Below are 6,742 nucleotides of genomic sequence, written 5' to 3' on the forward strand. Positions count from 1 at the left end.
GTGTTTTTTGTTGTTGTTGTTGTTGTTGTTGTTGGTGGTGGTGGTGGTGGTGGTGGTGGTGGTGGTGGTGGTGGTGGTGGTGCTGGTATCAGGAATTGCCTTTAACAGTGACACTGTTTGATCACTGTTGCCATGGCAACAGCCATACGTGCCCAGAAGACCTTTGGCTCAATTTTCACCTCCACCTGGGAACCTTTATGTCACATTCCAAATAAAAGGCAGATTCCCTGCACCCTCGCCCTCTTTCTCTTCTTTCTCTCACCCCTTCCCCTTGTCTTGTTCCCCAATTAAATCTCACCATGTGGAATCATGTTGGTGTTGGTTTGGTATGCTCTTTCCCCAGAGGCGCAGCTGATATTCTGATATTATTAATAACTGATACCTGATATTAATAACAACAGTTGTTGTTATTGTTTTGTTTTGATTTTTTCCGCCTGTGTCTTCTATTTAATTTCCAGTTCTATCTAGCTGGAGATCAAGAACCAGGGAGCCCCAGTAATGCAGTCTACAGTCTTTGTTCTTTTACAAGGAGCTAGGGGGTGCAATGTCATGGAAATGAAGGTACTAAAAAGGACCTGGTGACTCCTCCCTGGCCCTGGCTGCATCACTGCTGTCCTCATCTGCATACATTTGTAGTATCCTTGTGGCACTGTTCCACCAGCCAGACAGAAGCACTCCTACCTCCTCTATACCCGTATCCAGGCCAGGAGACACGGCTGCAGAAAAACTTCACTTTAGGTCTACACCTAAAACTCTCCAATGGGCCCAGCTGTCTGATCCTGTTCCTCTGATTTCTTCACCCTCCTGTGAGCTTCCAGTTCTCTTCCCAAAGTTCACTGCAATGTCTAGTCCTAATATCTCTCCTGAGAAAATGGGAACAATCAAGGGAAGACAACTGGGTATTGGCATTAAGGCGTCCCTCTCGGGTATGGTGCAAGCTCATCCTTGTCACCAGAGGAGAAGAACAACAGCCTTTGGCCCACCAGGGTCTTTTTTTTCCCTCAGTCACTCCTATAGAATGGCTTCCTTGTAGGCCTTTCCATTGGGATTCACAAGCTCATACTACATTATAAACAAGAAGAAAAGCAAAAACTTCCTTAGAGCCTCTTCGGCTGCTTGCTTGTTTCTGTGCTTTGTCTCCCAGGAAACCACTCACGAGTTCTGCCCGTGTCTCCATCACGTCCCGTCCTCTCTGACCCCACGTTAGCCAGCCTATTCCAAAGAAACCATTATCTTGGTATAGTTAGGGTGCTAGCGGGCACAACTTGTATATTCAGATTGGACGATTTGGGCAAATTTTCATAAAACATATGGGCAAGGTAAAAGGAGCCATGCAGGGTAGCACAAGGTTTGAGATTATTGACAACACGCATAGAGGGACAGAGAGCCTCCTGACTGGAGCCATCGAAGGTGGCTGGCCACAGAGCAGTCCTAGCTGAGGACCACAGGAGCCGGACGACTCACCACCTCTCGCAGTGGGGACTCCTCCAGGTGCTGCCCCTGCAATGACTGGAACTCCCTCAGCCACACTTCAGTCTGAAGCCCTTGCTGCCCTCACCCCTTGCCTTTCCTGGGTGCCAGGACTGAATCAGAAAGCTTCCCCTGCTGACTCCGCCCACTACCGATGCAATAAAATGGCACCATCGATAAGCTAGACATCTAACTCTGTTTTGACACCAGTGTCTTGGGATGATCCCAACCAAAAAGCCATTTAAAGCTTTATGGGCTAACCAGCATATGGTATGTTTAAGCAACTAGAGTAGAAGCAGCATGGGGTACTTTTCTCAGAAATGAAAGAGTGAGATATACTTGAGTATATCTCAAGTGTAAATGACTGAGCACAATGGGTTCCTATCTTAGTGAATGCAAAGATGTCACAGCCAAGGCAGAAAGGGCAGAGAAAGATCGCCTACAACAGGTAAGGACATAGGCTGTCTTAGGGTTTTACTGCTGTGAACAGACACCATGACCAAGGCAAGTCTAATAAAGGACAACATTATATTGGGGCTGGCTTACAGGTTCAGAGGTTCAGTCCATTATCATCAAGGCAGGAGCATGGCAGCATCCAGGCAGGCATGGTGCAGGAGGAGCTGAGGGTTCTACATCTTCATCTGAAGGCTGCTAGCAGAATACTGGCTTCCAGGCAGCTAGGATGAGGGTCTTAAAGCCCACACTTGCAGTTCCATACCTACCCCAAAAAGGCCACACCTACTCGAACAGGGCCACACTTTCTAATAGTGCCACTGCCTGGGCCGAGCATACCATCACATAGGCATTCTTTTTTTTTTTTTTTTCCGGAGCTGAGGACCGAACCAGGGGCCTTGTACTTGCTAGGCAAGCACTCTACTACTGAGCTAAATCCCCAACCCTATAGGTATTCTTTCTAAAGCAGTATCATCCTTAAAGAGAGGAAGATAGGGATTTTATTGAAGAAGCGTGTGTGTGTGTGTGTGTGTGTGTGTGTGTGTGTGTGTGTGTGTCCATATGAAAATACATATATTAAATGAGAATATATATTGTAAAAGGAATTATAAATCCTAGGTATCCCATATGAAAGACACACAATCCAGGTATTTGATTTACAAGCTGTGAGCCTAGACTGGGCAGCATTTGGAGCTAATCTAAATTACATCCCAGCCATGTGTCCCTTGTTGCTTGCTGTTTCTCCTTGCCACATGCTCATGGTCCATCTCCTCTCACAGTGGCTTCCTCCTCTCTTTGCTTCCTTTCTCTTTCTTTTGTTTCTACCTGAGACTCCCAGCCAGGTAACTAAAAGTCCACCCACCTCTATCTACTGCCCAATCACAGGCCTTAGTCTTTTATTGACCAATTAACTTGGGAAGCAAGGTTATACAGCATCATCTGGTGTACATGAGGATCTTGTGGTGCTGAGCAGATCTCGGGGGGTATATTTAGAATTTGAATACGTAACAGCACCAGACCAACCCCAACAATACATATTCCTATAGAAACGCGCTCATCACATTCTTGAGCTTGCTTGGTTAAGAAGTACATTGTCGAGCATGCTCAGTTCAAGGTCATAGTTGAGGAAAAGTGATGCCTGTTTGGACATGCTTTGCTCAAGGTCATGGAGCAATTTCTAAAGATGTTAACCTTTTAGACAGGAATGCTTCTGGACATAGCTGGCATTGTGAGGTTTTAGCTTAAATAAAAGACACCTCAAAGTGGGCAGACTGATCTAGAAGTCTGTCCATAATGGTCCCTGCCTCATGCAGTCCCTTTTCATGTGGTAGAAAAGACAGTTAATAGTTTGAAAGAACAACCATCAGTTTTGTTTTTTTGTCTTTTTTTTTTATTAGCTTGAGTATTTCTTTTTTTTTCTTCTTCTTCTTCTTCTTCTTTTTTTTTTCTGGAGCTGGGGACCAAACCCAGGGCCTTGCCCTTGCTAGGCAAGCGCTCTACCACTGAGGTAAATCCCCAACCCCCCCAGTATTTCTTATTTACATTTCAAATGTTATTCCCTTTCCCGGTTTCCGGGCCAACATCCCCCTTCCTCTCCCCTTCTATATAGGAGTTCCCCTCCCCATCCTCCCCCCATTACCGCCCTCCCCCCAACAATTATGTTCAGTCTTGCCAGGACCCAGGGCTTCCCCTTCCACTGGTGCTCTTACTAGGATATTCATTGCTACCTATGAGGTCAGAGTCCAGGGTCAGTCCATGTATAGTCTTTGGGTAGTGGCTTAGTCCCTGGAAGCTCTGGTTGCTTGGCATTGTTGTTCATATGGGGCCTCGAGCCCCTTCAAGCTCTTCCAGTCCTTTCTCTGATTCCTTCAACGGGGGTCCCATTCTCAGTTCAGTAGTTTGCTGCTGGCATTCGCCTATGTATTTGCTGTATTCTTGCTGTGTCTCTCAGGAGAGATCTACATCTGGTTCCTGTTGACCTGCACTTCTTTGCTTCATCCATCTTGTCTAATTGGGTGGCTGTATATGTATGGGCCACACGTGGGACAGGTCCTGTATGGGTGTTCCTTCTGCCTCTGTTTTAATCTTTGCCTCCCTATTCCCTGCCAAGGGTATTCTTGTTCCCCTTCTAAAGAAGGAGTGAAGCATTCACATTTTGATCATCCGTCTTGAGTCTCATGTGTTCTGTGCATCTAGGGCAATTCAAGCATTTGGGCTAATAGCCACTTATCAATGAGTGCATACCATGTGTGTTTTTCTGTGATTGGGTAACCTCACTCAGGATGATATTTTCCAGTTCCATCCATTTGCCTATGAATTTCATAAAGTCGTTGTTTTTGATAGCTGAGTAATATTCCATTGTGTAGATGTACCACATTTTCTGTATCCATTCCTCTGTTGAAGGGCATCTGGGTTCTTTCCAGCTTCTGGCTATTATAAATAAGGCTGCTATGAACATAGTGGAGCACGTGTCTTTTTTATATGTTGGGGCATCTTTTGGGTATATGCCCAAGAGAGGTATAGCTGGGCCCTCAGGTACTGGAATGTTCAGTTTTCTGAGGAACCTCCAGACTGATTTCCAAAATGGTTGTACCAGTCTGCAATCCCACCAACAATGGAGGAGTGTTCCTCTTCCTCCACATCCTCGCCAGCATCTGTTGTCCCCTGAGTTTTTGATCTTAGCCATTCTCACTGGTGTGAGGTGAAATCTCAGGGTTGTTTTGATTTGCATTTCCCTTATGACTAAAGATGTTGAACATTTCTTTAGGTGTTTCTCAGCCATTCGGCATTCCTCAGCTGTGAATTCTTTGTTTAGCTCTGAACCCCATTTTTAATAGGGTTATTTGTCTCCCTGCAGTCTAACTTCTTGAGTTCTTTGTATATTTTGGATATAAGGCCTCTATCTGTTGTAGGATTGGTAAAGATCTTTTCCCAATCTGTTGGTTGCCGTTTTGTCCTAACCACAGTGTCCTTTGCCTTACAGAAGCTTTGCAGTTTTATGAGATCCCATTTGTCGATTCTTGATCTTAGAGCATAAGCCATTGGTGTTTTGTTCAGGAAATTTTTTCCAGTGCCCATGTGTTCCAGATGCTTCCCTAGTTTTTCTTCTATTAGTTTGAGTGTGTCTGGTTTGATGTGGAGGTCTTTGATCCACTTGGACTTAAGCTTTGTACAGGGTGATATGCATGGATCGATCTGCATTCTTCTACATGTTGACCTCCAGTTGAACCAGCACCATTTGCTGAAAATGCTATCTTTTTCCCATTGGATGGTTTTGGCTCCTTTGTCAAAAATCAAGTGACCATAGGTGTGTGGGTTCATTTCTGGGTCTTCAATTCTGTTCCATTGGTCTATCTGTCTGTCTCTGTACCAATACCATGCAGTTTTTATCACTATTGCTCTGTAATACTGCTTGAGTTCAGGGATAGTGATTCCCCCTGAAGTCCTTTTATTGTTGAGGATAGTTTTAGCTATCCTGGGTTTTTTGTTATTCCAGATGAATTTGTAAATTGTTCTGTCTAACTCTTTGAAGAATTGGATTGGTATTGTGATGGGGATTGCATTGAATCTGTAGATCGCTTTTGGTAAAATGGCCATTTTTACTATATTAATCCTGCCAATCCATGAGCATGGGAGATCTTTCCATCTTCTGAGGTCTTCTTCAATTTCTTTCTTCAGAGGCTTGAAGTTCTTATTGTAGAGATCTTTTTCTTGCTTGGTTAAAGTCATTCCGAGGTACTTTATATTATTTGGGACTATTATGAAGGGTGTCGTTTCCCTAATTTCTTTCTCGGCTTGTTTCTCTTTTGTGTAGAGGAAGGCTACTGATTTATTTGAGTTAATTTTATACCCAGCTACTTTGCTGAAGTTGTTTATCAGCTTTAGTAGTTCTCTGGTGGAACTTTTGGGATCACTTAAATATACTATCATATCATCTGCAAATAGTGATAGTTTGACTTCTTCTTTTCCAATCTGTATCCCCTTGTTCTCCTTTTGTTGTCTGATTGCTCTGGTTAGAACTTCAAGAACTATATTGAATAAGTAGGGGGAGAGTGGGCAGCCTTGTCTAGTCCCTGATTTTAGTGGGATTGCTTCAAGTTTTTCTCCATTTAGTTTAATGTTAGCAACTGGTTTGCTGTATATGGCTTTTACTATGTTTAGGTATGGGCCTTGAATTCCTATTCTTTCCAGGACTTTTATCATGAAGGGGTGTTGAATTTTGTCAAATGCTTTCTCAGCATCTAATGAAATGATCATGTGGTTTTGTTCTTTCAGTTTGTTTATATAATGGATCACGTTGATGGTTTTCCGTATATTAAACCATCCCTGCGTCCCTGGGATGAAGCCTACTTGATCATACAACCATCAGTTTTAAACCCAATGTCAGTAGAAAAGTCATCCTTTTACTTTGCACTGACTCTTGGAGAACAGCCCACAAGTTAGCAATTGTTCATTGTGATAATTAAATGGGGATCAAGTATTCAAACATATGAGCCCATGGAGGAATTCTATGAGTCCCACCACAAGGAATAGGAAGAAGTCGACAATTGCACACAAGGTGGGTGCCAGGAAAGGAACCGTAACAGCTAAAGTGATTGGTGTTATTAAGTTTCATCACTGGACTGGCTAATCTCAACTGTCAACTTGATAAGATATGGGATCACTTGGGAGGTTGGGCTTCTGAGCATGCTTTTGTAGGAGTTATCTTCATTGGGTTAATTGGGGAAGACCTACCCACTGTGGGCAGCACCATTCTCTGGGCTGGGGTCATGAACTGGATAAAGAGAAGGTGAGCTGAACACAAGCATTCATCTTTCTC

The sequence above is a fragment of the Rattus norvegicus genome, chromosome 5 (assembly GCF_036323735.1).
Source record: "Rattus norvegicus strain BN/NHsdMcwi chromosome 5, GRCr8, whole genome shotgun sequence".
Classification (NCBI taxonomy): Eukaryota; Metazoa; Chordata; class Mammalia; order Rodentia; family Muridae; genus Rattus; species Rattus norvegicus.